The sequence below is a fragment of the Thermobia domestica genome, chromosome 2 (genome assembly GCF_964235325.1).
Source record: "Thermobia domestica chromosome 2, izTheDome1.hap1.1, whole genome shotgun sequence".
Lineage (NCBI taxonomy): Eukaryota > Metazoa > Arthropoda > Insecta > Zygentoma > Lepismatidae > Thermobia > Thermobia domestica.
In genome coordinates this window covers 142730664-142748311 of record NC_137455.1, presented here as the reverse complement: position 1 = coordinate 142748311, position 17648 = coordinate 142730664, and the positions used below count along the sequence as shown (strand labels likewise).

Sequence of the window (17648 nt, the reverse complement as noted above, 5' to 3'; positions counted from 1 at the left end):
TTGAAGTCTGTCAAATATGAAAGGGTGGATTCACCCCTTCCTTGACGTTTAACATCTTGCACGATAATTTTCGTAATATATATTCATTCATTGACTCGTATATATTTGACTGAAGCAATGTGACGCATATTTCCGATCTTCTAGTAACAATGTTAAACTTACTGACACAAAGCGGCTTCTAAATCGTTGAATAGAAAATCAACAGCAAGTTTCAGGTAAAAATTTGAAAGAGGACTAGCACAAAATCTAGAGAAAATTTAAAATCCACTGGTGGAAACGACACGCTTCTAGAGCTTGTGGTTTCCGAGATCTTTGTCGAAAGGAATCGACCATGAACATGAAAGAAGCATTTTAATATATAGGGTGTTTCCAAACAACACTGACAACGTTCGGCAGGTGATTTTTGACACCAAGATAAGAGAAAAAGTATAGACCAACTTGGGTGCATAAATGCTTCCTTTTGGAGTTATAGGCTGTCGAAAACGTGAAAAAATGAACTTTAAAGGTCCATAGCTCCGAAACTATGAGACCTACCGTAGTCGGGTCAAGACTTCACTTAGGATCTAGTATGTGCCCTAGCCAAATATCCAAGTTTCAGAATCCTGCGGTACTTCTGCAACAATCTTTATAGAGGTAGGTGCCGAGTACTTCAAATTATATCGCTAGAGCTAAACTCCCTCTGTAAAAATTACTGCTTGGTACTGCAGGATTCTGAAACGTGTATTTTTGGATAGCGCACATATTAGTTCGTGAGTGAAATCTTGACCCGACTACGGTAGATCCCATAGTTCTAGAGTTATGGACATTTAAAGTTCATTTTTCCACGTTTTCGGCAGCCAATAACTCCGAAAGGAAGCATTTGTGTACCCAGGTTAATCTAAACTATTCGTATTATCTTGGTGTCAGGAATCACCTCCCAAACGTTGGCGGTGTTGTTTTGAAACACCCTGTATAGATATTTAAACATCACACTTGTAGTGTAAGGATATGAGATTGAGGGCCATATGCATAGTCGAGCCCGTAGGGGTCCCCTAGACGAACCGTACCTGTGGGATACCTAAACCTTCCCCTTGACTATGCATTGCACAAAGCTTCCAAAGTGATCCCTCAGGTACGGTTAACACTGAGGGTTGGTTTCTCTAGCTACACCTCGGGCGAGGCTAAAATTCTGTCCAAAAAAAGTTGAAGGTAACGCTCCGAAGCTCAATTCTATTCGGTGGAAGTGTAAATATGGCATGCAGCAACTACAATGGTAAAATGCGTGCCACATACAATAAACGCAAGAAACTTTTATGAAGTTGTTGAAATAATAATAAAAAAGTAACGGAAAATAAGAAAATAATAAATGCAGCAGATTAGAAACAGTATCTTTTGCTTTTGATTTGATTTTGACATAAAATATAAATCTTAAAGGAAAAGTAGTGAATTTATGTAGGCACCACACGTGTGAGGGTGTAGATTTCCAATGGGGCAACTGTAGAAACAAATATATGCTTTTTTTTTTTTTTTTTTTTTTACGAAATCGTCTATTAGTAATTCCCAGAATTGTATTTTATAATTCGAGGGAGTAGGCGCGTCAGCGGCGGTGGGTATACATATAAACGAGGATGGTTGGAAAAACATTTTATATGTCATAAACTGCATTGCTTATGTGTCACATAGCTTTGAGGGAGATACTAAACGCCATCCCAAAAGTACCAAAATGTACTAAATTAGGTTAGATTACATTAGGTTTGCTTAGAGGTTCAGCAGTTTCGTTTCCACACTTACGATAAACTGTCCACCTGTTTAGTAGACCATGCCTTTCACACAATTTCAACAACTGACACTCCTTATTTTTGTACAATTCGATAAAACGCAAACATGATATATGACAATCTTGCCATGTAAGCATCATTTGCACACTGCCTCTCCCGTAAATAATAACAAGTGTACCTCTCCGCCAAATAGTTCCTTCCGCCTCCACACATAGTGCCATTTACAACATCAAAAACAACTAGTATTTTCTTAACTTCAACTATTCCCTTCACCTGACTTACATTTAATTTTCTTCACAAACCAACCTGAATTCTCCAATTCATCTGGTAAATTTTCTAAGATTGGTCCGGCGATACAGCAGTTAACCCATAGCTATAAACACATTTTCTTGGGAAAATTTGATGCAAATATCTTAGAACTGTTACATATATTTTACTAGGGTGCTATCCACCAACTGGTGTGTGCCCATAGCGAAGAGGCACGTTAGCGGTGGTGGGTATACGCGTACAAGATGTGCTCGAAAAATACTAATTTGTTAAAGGTGTCCACTACAAGCTAGTTTTGACTACAATTGGAAGCAGTGAACTGTTTCTATTGTTACAAATGACCTATATAATTTCTCTTAATATTGCTGTTCCTTTCTAGCTTGACAAGTTTCAGGTTGTAAGCCTGTAACAACACCTCCGAAAAGAATAAAGAGCACTTCATCCTTGACAGCCCACAATTGCTTCTTCTGTGAAGATTACTTTGTGCATAGTGTTCATATTTGCTGCGTGAATTCTTCACTATTACTTTTCAGCTGTGTCGCCTGAGTAAAGTAACTATTCTGCATACTCATTTGTTGTGAAGTGACAGATTTCACCTGGAAATTTCCAAATACTGGACCCCTTCTTCATTTTAAGCATATCATCTGATATCGTAAAAACAGTTTTAAGCAGTGCGATACATTCCTATGCGATTGTGACTCAAAGCTGCTTCTTGGGACCATCTAGCACAGGGTATGGGAGTGTTTCTCAGACTCTTGTTAGTTTTCACATAAGCCTACCATTGTTATCTCGCTTACTCCTAAGATTACACCCGAGATCAGTTCCTCAAATTCCCTTTGTTCTAAACTGAACTATAGAAAAAAATACTTCTGGACATCTTGCAGAGTCTTGTGCGTGATTTTCGTACTTGACGTCTTCACGCTATATAGCTAAGTATGTATGCATGCATATTATAAATTTGTACACAGTAGATGCATAATACTCAAGAAAATTAGACAGCAGAACATATCAGGAGATAATCAGTGAATTTTCTGGTGCCATCATTTAACCTCTCTTATGGACATGCGCTAACAAAAAAAAAAAAAAGAAAGAAAATCATTATGATAATAATTCGTGAACAAATAAATTTATTGTTTTTTGGTTATCTCTTACAAATATTATGAGGCTTTCAGAGCACAACGAATCAAGTCTTCAGAAATCTGAGAAAGTAAAACATACTGTTTGTGGGTACTTTTATGTACATAGTTAAAACTAAAACTTTTTTTATTCAAAAGTTATTTACAATATCTGGATATAAATCTATAAACAATGAAATGAACTTCAGTCAAATATCTCAAACGTGAAATGCATCTAAAATGAACAAAAACCAAAGTACTTGATTCTTTTGTACACTGAATGCACCATATGACATACAACCAAAACTCAAAATATTTATATAAAAAAAGCCTACATGGATATCTATATGAACAATTCCAGAGAGTTCTGTATGTAGTTAATGATAGCCTGTGGTATATATTTAGAATTTCACGCTTCTAAGAGTAGTATGAATAAAATAAAGCCGCCTAACATGTTTAAGCGGGCTGGGGCAACTTCAGGATAGAACATGCATATCATGTAATGCCTCTGACCATTTATTTCATTATTATATTTTATTTCTCATCGTCTTACTTAGCCGACAGGATGGAAGCATAGAGGGAGAATACTAAAAATGCAATACAATCAAATAAAATAATGCCATTTAAAAGGTTAAACTTCGAAGATTGAAAATAACATTTACATACATTTCGATAGACTAATTTATTTTTATTTATTTTACAATCCAAACATATTTTACATAAAACGTTCAATTTCTATGGCCTCATCATTATCATCACCACCACCAAGAAGTAAGCCCATCAATTAATTTACAATAATATATTTTGCTATAAAGCCAAACTGGATAGAGTGCGAAACTGTTACACGTTAATATTTTTTCAATAAACTTATTGTTTTACTCTGCGACTAGTTTAAATCAATTTTAGTCTATAAAGTGCAAAGTTTGTACAATGTAAAACTTTACAATTGCTGTTTCTACTTATACAGACAATTGCTTCAAACACGAAAATTTATTTTTCACATTCCAAATTATCACTCAGCTACATTTGTTGTCCTCTTGTGATTAAATTATTTATATCTCCACTGTAAGCCTCTCTCTCTCTCTCGGAGTTAACGATGGGAGTGAGTGTTCTACACGGATACCCAGTCACAGAGTAGAGGGCACCGCATCCAATCCTCTTCCAACTTTCTTTTAAAGTACTCTTTTGGAAAACTGCTGTCATGCATCTTAGTGAGATACATGCAACACTGTCCATGATATCCATTCCGAAATTCCCCACTGCCTGAAACGAATGAAAAAGATATAATTCACATTTTGGGTGCAAAAGTAATATGATACATAAAATTTCATATTTTCAAAAAATTAAGTATTAGAAAATTGATTCTACTTTCCATTACATCACTTGAGATTTATTCAGCAATGTATTTCAGGCATTCCCGGAGCTATTTATCAATGTTTATTCTACTACTACACTGCTCACTAGAACATGGCTATAGGGGGCACGAAAACATAGCGGTAGAACACTTACCTCTGGTGCGTAGGGTCCTTAGTTCCATACCCGACCAAGTGGAGAACATCGTATCCGTGGGTTTTCTCGGGGCACTCCCATTTCCTCCCAAAAAACGTTTTAGTGAGCGGTATAGTAGTAGAAAATGCATTGATAAAACATGCAAGAGAAGACCTATAACAGTTTGTTGTTATGAATCTCAAGTCCTGATGCAACAGGAGCATAATTTGACTATCAGGTTCAAAAATAGTAAGCCTTTTGTACAAAAGATGGCGTGAGTATCCCAAATCTCAGATTATATGAGTCTCAGCGAGTAAGGCTTAACATCATTCGTTAGCCGACAGTTGAAGCAAGTATATGCAAAATGTATCGATATTCTCTCATTCAGACGTAAGGCATCATGTCGTGAAAATGAGTGTCTTTCGGCAAAGCTGCATTACGATTTTATTGCGATAAAAATGTAAATGCTGTGCAGGCCTGCGAAGAAATTAATGTTGTTTATGAACAAGATACGTTAAAAAAACAGCAAACACACAAATCAGTCGCTTTCGTTCCAGAAATTCTGATGTCCAGAATGCCACTCGCTGTGGTGGCATATGATCTGACTCAAAGAGATATACACGATTAAATTTCTATCTGAGAATCTTACTGAAACGTAACGAATTCGAGCCATTTCTGATACAGTTGATCACAAGTGATGAAAAGCAGATAATCTATAACACCAATATAAAAGAAAGATTGAAGTCGAAGAGACCGGAAGTTTTACAATCTGTGGCAAAGCTTACACTTCACCCCGGTAGATTAAGCTGTGCGTTTGATGGAATTGAAAGAGTATCTTGCGCCACGAACTGATGATGTCGGGCAGAACGATAGACTCGGACCTGAATTGTCGACAATTAGTGCGGGGTGTGCCTAGGAATTTAAATTAAACGACCGGAATTTATCAACAGAAAGAGTGTGGTAAACCAGGCTAACATCATTCGAGCGCTTACATACTTGATCAGTCAGAAATTGAGAACTCGGTTCAGAATATATGACCATAAGAGAAGAGACAACTTGCAAACTGCTTACTGTAAGCTTGCATTGAAAATCGGTAAGCTTGCATTCGGCTTGATTGGAAAGGGTGCAAGCATGCCGCAAGCTGGATTCCAGTAACAAAGTTATATGGGTGCAACCTTGGATTCAGTGTTCCATTCAAGGTTGACTCAAGAGTTTTACGCTGGCAGCAAGCCAATAAGACAATGAACGACCAGTGATGATATGATGCTCTGCGAATGATCTAAAATATCGCATGCAAATAAAACAAAAGGCAGATTGTATGAAAGCACGTGTTAATACAGCAAGCGTAGAAAGCCTAAAGCCAAACACGCACCAACTGGCCGAAAGCTTTCTTGCTACCGTATAGCATGAATGTATCCACCGTATAGCACGGACATGGCACTATCAGATTATTGTTTTTTCGATTATTGTAAAAACTCCTTGAGCAGTGTTTTAAAGTTAGATTTAAAAAGAAATCTGTTGAAACCATGTGTCAAAATTTTTAACCAGAAACTACAAAAGCTCTGTAGCAACAGGGTTATGGTGTTACCGGAGAAATGACAAAAAGCATTGACTAAACTGGTGTAAATGTGGTTTCGTAATATTTTCTAATCACAACTAACATACTCTCAATTCTACCCTACAAAAGCTCGAATTTTTTAGACAACCTGATACTTGCAAACAACTTCCTTTATGTGTATGCTTACTAACATGTTTTGAGTTCGATGTCTACAGCTACTGGATACACATTTTGCTCAGCAATGCATACCAACTGGATTACATTAGTTGTACTTAGGTTTGGACAGTTTTCTTTAGCTTTTAAAGTAGTTACTTACGTGATTACTGATATATGCTTTGATATGTATTAAATTGAATAAAAACCCACTACTTCAAACATCGTTTACACATTGTTCTACATGCAGTTTAAAAAAAAAAACACTTCTTTTCCAGCTGCAAAAACGAACTATCAACCAAATGTCATTTTTTTTATTACGAAAATGGTGCGACTAATCTTTAGTGTACATTACCTAAAGTTCGTATTCTAATGCCTTATTTTATTAGTAGTCTTTTACTTTATTATGTATGCCTGAATGATGGGCTATTAGCTAACCTACTGGGTGGATGATGCTAAAAACGTAGTCAGACATCCATAGGGGGCGCAGAAGGACAGAGGCGGGCGCTTTCTGCTATCAACACTTTAAGGTACTCATAAACATATGTAAAGAGCTTGCAGCACATTGGGTAGATTATATGACAGTGACGTTACATCATTTACTTTCGTACAGATTAAGAATATGGGGTTAAATTTATATAACAGTGACTCAGTTCTTCACGAGAATAGTGTCATCATGCGTTCTAAACGACTCTTTTCTTGGCGCATGCCGATACCCTACTAGGAACATGTTGAAAGGCCCAACAAAAGTTATAAGCAATGGTGCCTTTAGAAGGAAGTCACATCGGTTAAAATTATAGTTCCATCGTTTTAATTCAACTTAACAAACTTGCTAATGTTTTGATTACGTGTACTATACAATGGTTAGTAAATTTTGGGTAAATTTTCTTATCTTAATTTGAAGTGATAAAAATTTAATTTTTACTGTTGTAACTTCCCTCAAGGTTCGCCACTGATTACAAGTCTTTCATTATTTTTCTCCTAACACTTTCTACTCTTTTATTTTCTTGGCGCCTACCCACTAACTACCCACTAAACTGATATTTATAGTATACTTGCAAACTTGTTATATATTAAAAAAGACAAGTGCAAAAGCACGCACCAACCTGTGCTACGTGGCCACCACAAGCTAGCATTACATCTACTCCGAATCAGAGCAAAGCGAGCTTGAACGACCTGCTCATGCGTCCTTATCGAACACGAACGTCAGTGATGATGGATATGCGCATAAAAGAAAACAAATGTGAAATCTAAGGACTAACTTGTGGTACTTGTTTAATATAGGTAGCTTTGTATTATGACTCCATAGTATTGAACTACATTTTTTACGCTGTTTCCATCTCTACAGACGACTTATATGTTTCCTATTTACACTTAATGTTTCTCTTCCTTTGTGAATTACACTAGTTAACAAATTTAAACTTTTTGTTTGTTACATGAGAAAAATCACCTGATCTTAAAGGAACTTTTTGCGCTGAATTCGAATATGCACTCGGTTTCTCTCCATCACTTACAGTTTTCCCGTAACAGAGGGATTTTCGGGAAATTCCCTCAAAAATTTCCCTTTTTCAGATATTTTATTCCCCTAGCTCCTGTCACCTTACATATAGTAACATAGAAATTATACCTAAGTATACCTTGATTTATATTTAATAAACCCTAAAAGTTTCGTAAAAATCGCTTTGTTCTTTCTAGAGAAATAAATATATTTGTATGAATACTGTGTGCACTGTTTATTGCACCTGATAGTAATGCTTTCAGATCTCCTGAGTTGGGGTAAAAACGATTTGCTTTATTACTACAAACACAGACATAAAAATGAATATTTACAATAGTCAACAACACACTTGTATTGCTCTCTGTAAACTAGAAACGTGTATAAAAATAGAATGTACTTCCAACGTATATTTTTTTTAAACGTACAGTATATGTATATCTTAATACATATATATACAATTCTCCAAGTTTTTTCGTTTTGTTCATGAAATGGTTATCAATATTTGTTATCAAATGTAACAGAATGCAAAAAAAAGAAAGAATGGAATACAGACTCATTGTTGACAACAATGAACTAATGCTGTCTGAATTTTCCACTACGGTATCGTTTCCCCCCCTCCCCCCGCGCATTTCTTTCTTTCTTGTGTTCTTGACACCTGGTGAGGGAGTTTTGTACATTTTTATATTGACGTGTGGTTTAACACTACTTCACTTTCAAAGTTGTCTTTGCTGCTAAGAGTGCTTTCATGTTTGATCTTAACGGCATTATACCCAACTAAGACCAGAAGTTTAGTTTGTGATCAGTACAATGGCGTCAAGAGGACGGCGTTCGTGTGTTAACTCACCAAATAGTTTTTGTTATGTGTGTGGCCAGTTTGTAGTTAAAGGACAGTGTAGATCCATTACGACATCGGTGAAACTAGCATATTATATATATTTCGGATGTCTTGTGGGAGATCAGGACAAAACTTGGGCACCCAACATAATTTGTGCGTCGTGCTACGTCACTTTACTTGCATGGGCCAAAGGGAAACGGAGGTTCATGAAATTTGCTGTACCAATGGTGTGGAGAGAACCCACCAACCATCTGGATGATTGTTATTTTTGTCTCACAGTAGTTAAGGGACATTCTAAAAAAAGCAAATACACAATAAGTTATCCCAACGTTAAATCCGCAATTAGACCTATCCCGCACGGGGATGAACTTCCACTTCCCGAGCCCCCTACCAACTGGCCAAAAGACTCTGATGATGATCATGACCTTGATGAACCATCGACATCAACATGTACATCCAAGGATCCAACGTTCATCCCTGACTGTGTTCGCGAGCCACATTTCATCCGGCAATGTGAACTTAATGACCTAGTCCGTGATTTGCACCTGACAAAACAAGAGGCGGAACTTCTGGGATCAAGGCTCCAGCAGTGGAACTTATTGGATGCAGAAACGAACATATCAGTGTACAGGAAAAGGCATGTTCAATTTTCAAGCTATTTCTCAATGCAAGATAATGTGTGCGTATGTACGGATATAAATGGGTTGATGGCGGAGCTAGGAATTCCTTACGTTCCAGAAGAATGGAGGTTATTTATCGACGCGTCAAAGGTCAGCCTTAAAGCTGTCCTTTTACATAATGGAAATAAAAAACCTTCTATACCACTTGCGCACTCGGTGAAGATTAAGGAATCCTATGACACCATGTCAACTTTGCTAAATCTTATAAATTACAAAGACCATTGTTGGCAAATACGTTGTGATCTCAAGGTAGTTGGTATTTTATTAGGACTGCAGTGCGGTTACACGAAGTACCAATGTTTTTTATGTTTATGGGATAGTCGAGCTGATGACAAACATTATGAAGTGAAGGAATGGGAACCTAGAGTGAATTACGTACCTGGAGAATGCAACGTCAAATACGCTCCTTTGGTAGATCCTAATAAGATATTACTACCGCCACTTCATATCAAGTTAGGACTTATGAAAAACTTTGTCAAAGCCATGGACACATCTGGTGAAGGTTTCAAGTATTTGCGAGATAAGTTCCCTAACCTGAGTGATGCTAAGATATCTCAGCGGGAGTGTTTATTGGTCCCCAAATTAGGAAATTAATGCTTGATGATAGCTTTGACAGCAAGTTAAACAGTCCTGAGCTAGCTGCCTGGACAGCATTTAAGTGTGTTGTGCGCAACTTTCTGGGCAATAACAAAGCTGAGAGTTACACAGAAATCGTACAGGACATGATACAGAAATACAAGGAGTTGGGTTGTAGGATGTCTTTAAAAATCCACTTTTTGCACTCCCACCTCAGCTTCTTTCCTGCTAACCTAGGTGCTCTCAGAGACGATCAGGGGGAAAGATTCCACCAAGATATAATGGCAATGGAGAAAAGGTACCAGGGACGATGGGATCCTTCAATGATGGGGAACTATTGTTTTGGTCTTGTTAGAGAATGCAACATTTCTTACAAAAGAAGGAAGTAGTGTACGTTTTTGTAACGCAATGGAAGTTTCATATATTGTGATAGTTTTGATTGTCTTTTCATGACCTTTTGGTACATTTGTATTATTGTTTATTGTAAATTGTCACACTTGTAAATTATATTGTATTATATTTTATATATGTGTTTGTGGTAATAAAGCAAAACGTTTTACCTCAACTTAAGAGATCTGAAAGCATTACTATAAGGTGCAATAAACAGTACACACAGTATACATACAAACATATTTATTTCTCTAGAAAGAATAAAGCGATTATTACGAAACTTGGAGGGTTTGTTAAATATGAATCAAAGTATACTTAGGTATAATATCTATGTTAGTATATGCAAGGGGACAAGATCTTGGGGTGTAAAATAAACGAAAAGGGAAATTTTTGAGGGATTTCCCCGAAAATCCCTCTGTTACGGGAAAATCGTACGTGATGGAAAAAAACCAAGTGCATATTCGAATTCAGCGCAAAAAGTTCCTTTAAGAACAGGTATTTTGTTTTATGTAACAAAACCTTTGTTAACTAGTGTTATCATATTTTACTTTTCATTTTCAAAATTGGCCCCGTATTCTTAATCTGCACTCCCATTTGTACATATATTTATATAGCTCGGTTACAGATTTTAAAGTGATATTTCTGTTTTTACCTATGATATTTTCTATTGGCATAGATTTACCTCTTAATTGATATATTTTATGTTCGACATGTTACTGTAGTCATTTTCATAAACATATTTTTTCTTTAAAGTTTACACATAGGTCTACTTAATCCAGGGAAAAATCAGAAATAATATGATTCCAAACTTATTTTCATTGATAAACAGTAATATTGGTTTAACATTGAACGTAAGTTTCTGCCTAAACAATATTGTAAATATTAATTTATTAAGAAAATAACCATAACACTCACCTGGTATTTATCAGAACTCTAGAATGACAGTCAGCTGCATTTCAGACCTTGTACTCAATCGATGTATTACAAAATGAACATTCTCGATGCTACATATCTTCTAGATATTTCGTCCACTTGTTGAATAAATTCTTCAAAATTATTATAAAATAGATCTTTTGCACCAAGCATATCCATCTTCTATAACAAAACAGACTGCTACGGGCTGCCAAAGGGTGCTTTGAAGCTCCCGTAGCCTTTCCCTTGACTTACGGGGAGGTTGCGGGCTAGTTTGACCCTGTGGGAGAACTCTGCAACGCAAATTATCAAGTGTCGCGTACGTGGCCCTTAAGTAGCCCGCAGAATAACTATGCATATGGCCCTGAATGTTCTTGATGAAGTCTGTGTATGCCACTGTGGAGATAATCTATGAAGAGATTATATGTAGTTGTTAAAGGGTCACACTATGAACGTTATTGAGTACAATATATGAAAAAGAAGTTGTTTGCAAAACAACTGCAAAGATTTATTGACGAGGCCATGTTAAGATGAAAAATGAAAGGAGACAAGCCGAAGGTCGTTGATTATATTTCTAGGGCTAGGACAGAGATGATATGCATTCAATATAAACAGTTATTCAGTGGGATTAGTCTGGTCATTAATAATTACAGAAGGGTCATAAATAAGATTATCATTCCAAAACAAGACGTTCAAACTTAAAATTAAAAAGAAAAAGCTTTGTGTTCCGTGAAAACACAAAAGTAAAAATCAGATATATTATAAGAATAAACTATTTGCCAACAAAGACTACTGTGTATATCTTCAACTTCCCCATACACTAGAAATAAATATGTCGGTCGTTCCTCTGCACATGCAAGTTTAGGAAATTTAGCTCTGATAATTTGAAACAAAGATTAGTAACTACTTACTTGTACTAATTTATGAATTTCAAAATTATGTGAGAAAATAATGTAAAAATCATGTATAGTATCAACTACTCAAAAATCCACAAGGTCAAAATTCAATATTACAAAGATGGCATGTCATCTGTGAGAAATTTAAAGAAGAATGGAAAAATGATAAATTGTAGTCGCACAAAATATTCCAATTGTCGGTGATTTCCTATAAAGAAATTAGATTCCAATAGATATGCTCGCTGAATTTTTAGTGGTATATTAATTTTGCTTGATTACGTCCTACGATTATGCACGGAGGATATGCGAAACAGTGATGATATGGATAATAATGTTGGAATGAAGAAAGTGGTAGGAAACAGGAGAACCGCGAAAAAAACCACATACATGGTGTTTGTCTACAGTGACGACGCCAGAAGAGGCAAGTGAGTTGAGCATCCACATGGTGGCTATGCCTGTGCAGTTAAAGTAATACAAAAGTATCCTTTTGCGTCTTACTAAGGATGATACCATACCGGAACCAAGTACCTGGGAAAAACCTATATATCGCCTGAAAGCTCTTGTCATGAGAAGTACGAAACCGTTTGCAAACCACGGGCAAACCCACAATCTGACCCTATAAGGGGTCAGTTTGTTAGTGTTTGTGACCCTATGTATGGCATATTCGACAAAAGTAAAAATGAGTGTTACGATACATTACGCGGAATAGTATCAACCCATCGTGTTCCTTTTTGGCTCATTGCTAGAACGTGATTCGGGAACGAGTTTGATAATATCACTTTGCACCCCGGCGTACCCATTTGGTCAGTGTTGCCAACGAATTGTAAATACAACGTGACAGATGGTTTGTGCAAGATCGAATGTATATCCATGAAATGTGGCATAAACATCATTCGTCACTAGAGAAAATATATTATGGACGTATTCCTCTCCCAAGGACCTGGTTTGTCAGTGTTACCAACCAAATGTAAAAATGAGTAGTTGTAAATCAGGTTCGGTACGATGAAACGTTTGTTCACCATGCTTGGCAGAAACATCACACGACACTATAGCAAAAAATCGTTGAGCGTGACCGTCTCCTAACCATTCTAGATTGTCAGTGTTGCCGATAAGCGTATACGTCACAATGTTGAAAATGACGTGCGTATCATTGAACGAATATATAACATTTCGCAGATGCAGCATTGGACAGTGGAAAACATTGTGAGTGTTCCCGTCTCCCAATCACCCCAATGTGGCAGTATTGCCAACAAATGCGAATATTCAAGATTTTCGCATGAATTATACAGCATTGGCGGACATAATTGAACAGTGGCCCATACTAGGTTTGTAGTATGTTAGTGTGAACCCATAACCACGTGTTGTCAGTTATGTCTGCCAATGCAGTAGACTTCATGCGAAAATCTTAAATATTCGATTTGGTTGGCAACACTCCTACACTAGGGTGCTTGGGAGACTGGGGCATTCACATTGTTTTCCATTGTGCAATGCTGCTCTGTCATATTTGTTATGCATTCGTTCAATGGCACGCACACCATTTTCAACATTGTGATGTTAACACTTATTGGCAACACTGACAATCTAGAATGGTTAGGAGACGGTCACGCTCAACGATTTTTTGCTATAGTGTCGTGTGATGTTTCTGCCAAGCATGGTGAACAAACGTTTCATCGTACCGAACCTGATTTACAACTACTCATTTCTACATTTGGTTGGTAACATTGACAAACCAGGCCCTTGGGAGAGGAATACGTCCATAATATATTTTCTCTAGTGACGAATGATGTTTATGCCACATTTCATGGATATACATTCGTAATGTAATGTATCGTAACACTCATTTTTACTTTTGTCGAATATGCCATACATAGGGTCACAAACACTAACAAACTGACCCCTTATAGGGTCAGATTGTGGGTTTGCCCGTGATTTGAAAACGGGTTTCGTACTTCTCATGGGAAGAGCTTTCAGCCGATATATAAGTTTTTCCCAGGTACTTGGTCCCGGTATGGAATTATCCCTAGTTAGAAGAATAGCTGCATCTCCCCAAAATGACTCTGCCCCAGTGTCGGATTTACGTATAAGTTAAACAAGCTATAGCTTAGGATCTCACTCTATTAGGGGCCCCGAAAAATTAAACGAAAAAACTGGATGTACATTTCCAAAATATAAGAAAAACGAATAAAATAAAATCTGCATATAGCAATAGTGCTTTGTGTTGTGTAGGCTGGTGCGGTGTAAATAATGAGGCCCCTTCTGCTAGCCTGCTTCCTAATATATCACTAGTTCCTTCATTTCTGTGTACAGGGGGTTTACGTTTATCTGGACACATAAATGGCCCCATTACTTTCAATAGCTTAGGTCCCCACTAAACCTAAATCCGACTCTGCTCTGCCCCTCCCTTTGCTACCCTCAAAAAATAAAAGCTGGTATCCTCATTCTTTGTCTATTATAATTTCTACTTGATGCATGCTGAGATCAAACCAGAAGCCCTACATACCAAAGATAAGCATTCTACCACTAATAATAATAATAATAATAATAATAATAATAATAATAATAATAATAATAATAATAATAATAATAATAATAATAATAATAATGGCACGGTGTTTTAAAGCTATCGAAACGAGCTTAGTCCACAAATGTAAAGGCTTGATATCAGAGATAGGCCTATAATTTGCGGAAGATAGGGAGGGAATTTCTTCCTTCTGAGTCTGAGAAACATTAGTCTAGGCATCAACTTGACAAAAGTGCCCTCCTTTCGAGTTTAAGGGCAAATCATGTAACAATTTGGCATCCGATATTTTTTGAATATATATCCATCACTGATCACAAAAATGCCGGATGCCAGAAAAAACACCTCACGTGAGTGGAGGGGAAGGGGGAGAAAGCTGAAATTTTAGCCGTTTCTATTATTTACTATAACTCCATAACCATTGGAGCTAGAACATCCAAACTTTTTTCATTTTGTTTGCCTAATTGTCTTCTACAATTTAATTTTAGTACGTTTTTGTGCTAGACATAATGGTTTTCTTGGTATTTTCATTTTTACTCAGTATTGGTTGCGCGTGACGTCAGTTTTTTAGCCACAGATTCTTTACAAGATTGAATTCGGAAACATGTTTCCTCTAAAACTTTTTCGTGATTTTATGCTCTTTCAAAAAAATGTATACTTATATTAGTGTAGGACTAATTGTGTCGTGTATGAAACTGATCACGGCGCGGCCCAAGAGTTACCTTCCCACAAACGGTGGATATTAACAGCTGATGATGACTATTGGAGATTTCAAATGATAAGCGGCATGCCCTTGAGTTGGCTTCACGCGGCGTCCAATTGGCTTTGAGCGGTGTTGACAATTCGCGACAAGCAGTCTTGCACGCTGACTTCTCGCGCTACCAAGAATCTTGACAATACCAAAGGCGCTTATTAGAAATATTGTATCAGCACATCAACTCCTCACTTTACGAAGTAGAGAAAAGAATTACGAACATATACGTGAAAACTACATCTTTTTATGTCAACTGGTTGTTAAGATACACGCTTTTAAAGGTTTCCATATAAAACAATTAGTAAAACGAGCGATGAGTCCCGCGTCTAATTTCCAGTGGATTTTTCTTCAATTTGGAAATAGAACTCAACTTTTATTACAGAATAATCATGGATGTAACCAGCAGATTGTTGTAGGGGAACATTACTTTCAGGGGGAGGATAGCTTTTCACACATTTAAAAGAGAACAAATGATCTCTTTCAGAATATGAAAGCATTTTAACTCACCATACATACTATACACATGTTATATTTTCACGATTGCTACCTTATCAAAAGACGGATCTTGACAGTACTGAGTTGAAAACCGGATTGTAGATGAATCAATAAGCTATTCATAAGAAAACAAATGCTGTTTATAGCAGTCTGTTTATCTGACTTTGTATTCATATGGGTTAAAATAGTAAAGGAAAAAAAAACTCGAAAAAATATCAACTCAGATATTATTATGCAATAATCTAATAGGTGTGCTCTCAGTTAGGGAAATGAGAATATAAAGCATATGGTTAATTTTAGTTGTTTTAATTAGGTACAGAAACCGTATTGATGATGTTTGATTTTTTTAAAAATTTTCATATTTTATTATAAACGTCCCTCATTTGCATTAACTATTAAATAAGTTTATTAAACACATACCACGAACCTCATTTTGAAGTTGGAAATAGTTTGGAAAGACAGGGGCCCCTTTTCCCCCGTGGCTACACGCCTTTGGAATCTGATTAATTTGGAATCTGATATGATATGCCTAACATCGTAAGAACAAAGTATGGGAAGTTCGTAATATTGTTTAGAAACTTACTTCGGGATAAATTCTTCCTTATTCGACAGAAAAAAACGCAGTATGTTTTTTTCCTTCACGTTTCACTACCTTACATATATGCGACCACTTACTCCCTCTTTCCTCCTCCAGTAGGGATTCAAAAGCACCAGGCGTCTGAATGGTGTCGTAAATTATCGTAACCCAAAACAAACTCGATCATATGGACTTGCTTAGGAATCAGACGGATTGTTTTTGTGTGACCTAGACCAAGCCCAAGAATGTTATTTGTTATGAAAACTGAGAAGGAAACAAAGGTGCTAGTTGTCTTGGAACGTAACTTCTCTTCTAGCATAAACAGAATTCATCAGTGTCTGGGTTACTTTCTTTCGTGGTAGTTCGTTTCTTCTCCAAAATTATAGTTGACAATGTCTTTAAGCAAACCGAGTGCAAGTGCGGAGCTTTCTTTAAAAAAAAATAAAAATAAAAAATAAAATGCTACGAAATCAGGCTTGATGAATTATTTTTTATGTTTACATTTTTTTAGCACATGATAATAAATTTACAAGACTCAGATTCAGACAATGACGAAATATTAACTGACAGAGACGACAGTGAAAGTAGTGTTGAAGACGAGTGTTTAGCATATCCACTGGAAAAGTTCATAGGTAAGTAATTTAATTGCTATATATACTTCTAGGATACTTCTAGTCAAAATTCTTGAGTTTGCTGGAATAGTATATTTACATTGCGAATAATGTTGCCAATGTATGTGTCATAATCTCAACTGGAGGAAGAGCGAGAAGGGAAAGGGGATTCCATGACCCGGCAACACAGCGCGGAATATCGCGCACCATTGGCTATTGCCCGTGATGCTTTACATCTGAAATACACAGTAATATATATATAATCTTGTCTGCCTGCAAGTATATAATCCTGATGATTAAGTCTATCTATAATCTAATTAAAAATATTCACTTTTAATATCAATTGAGGAGCTTTTCTGAAAATAACCCTTGTCAAAACAAAATTTGTCTGAAGAATGAAAACAGAGCTTTCTCTAGTACGCACTATGAGAAACTCTGCAAATCTGTTTCTTTATACTTGTCTCTGATACAGAACCGTGCTGTGGAAAATCTGTGCCCGGGGTGAGAGTATACGACGTCGCTCCCCTATGCATATGAGTGAGGGCGACATACCAGCCGCGAAGCGTAA

At 36.6% G+C, this 17648-nt stretch overlaps 1 long non-coding RNA gene across 1 annotated transcript; it reads right to left on the bottom strand.

Annotated features, from left to right (window-relative positions):
* Positions 1-3802: 3802 nt before the first annotated feature.
* LOC145679743 (uncharacterized) lies at positions 3803-11600 on the bottom strand. The gene is made up of 2 exons (XR_014130519.1): positions 11233-11600; positions 3803-4402 (listed from the first exon to the last, which is right to left on the bottom strand). It is a non-coding gene; the product is annotated as an uncharacterized LOC145679743 (long non-coding RNA).
* Between the last annotated feature and the right edge of the window lie 6048 nt (positions 11601-17648).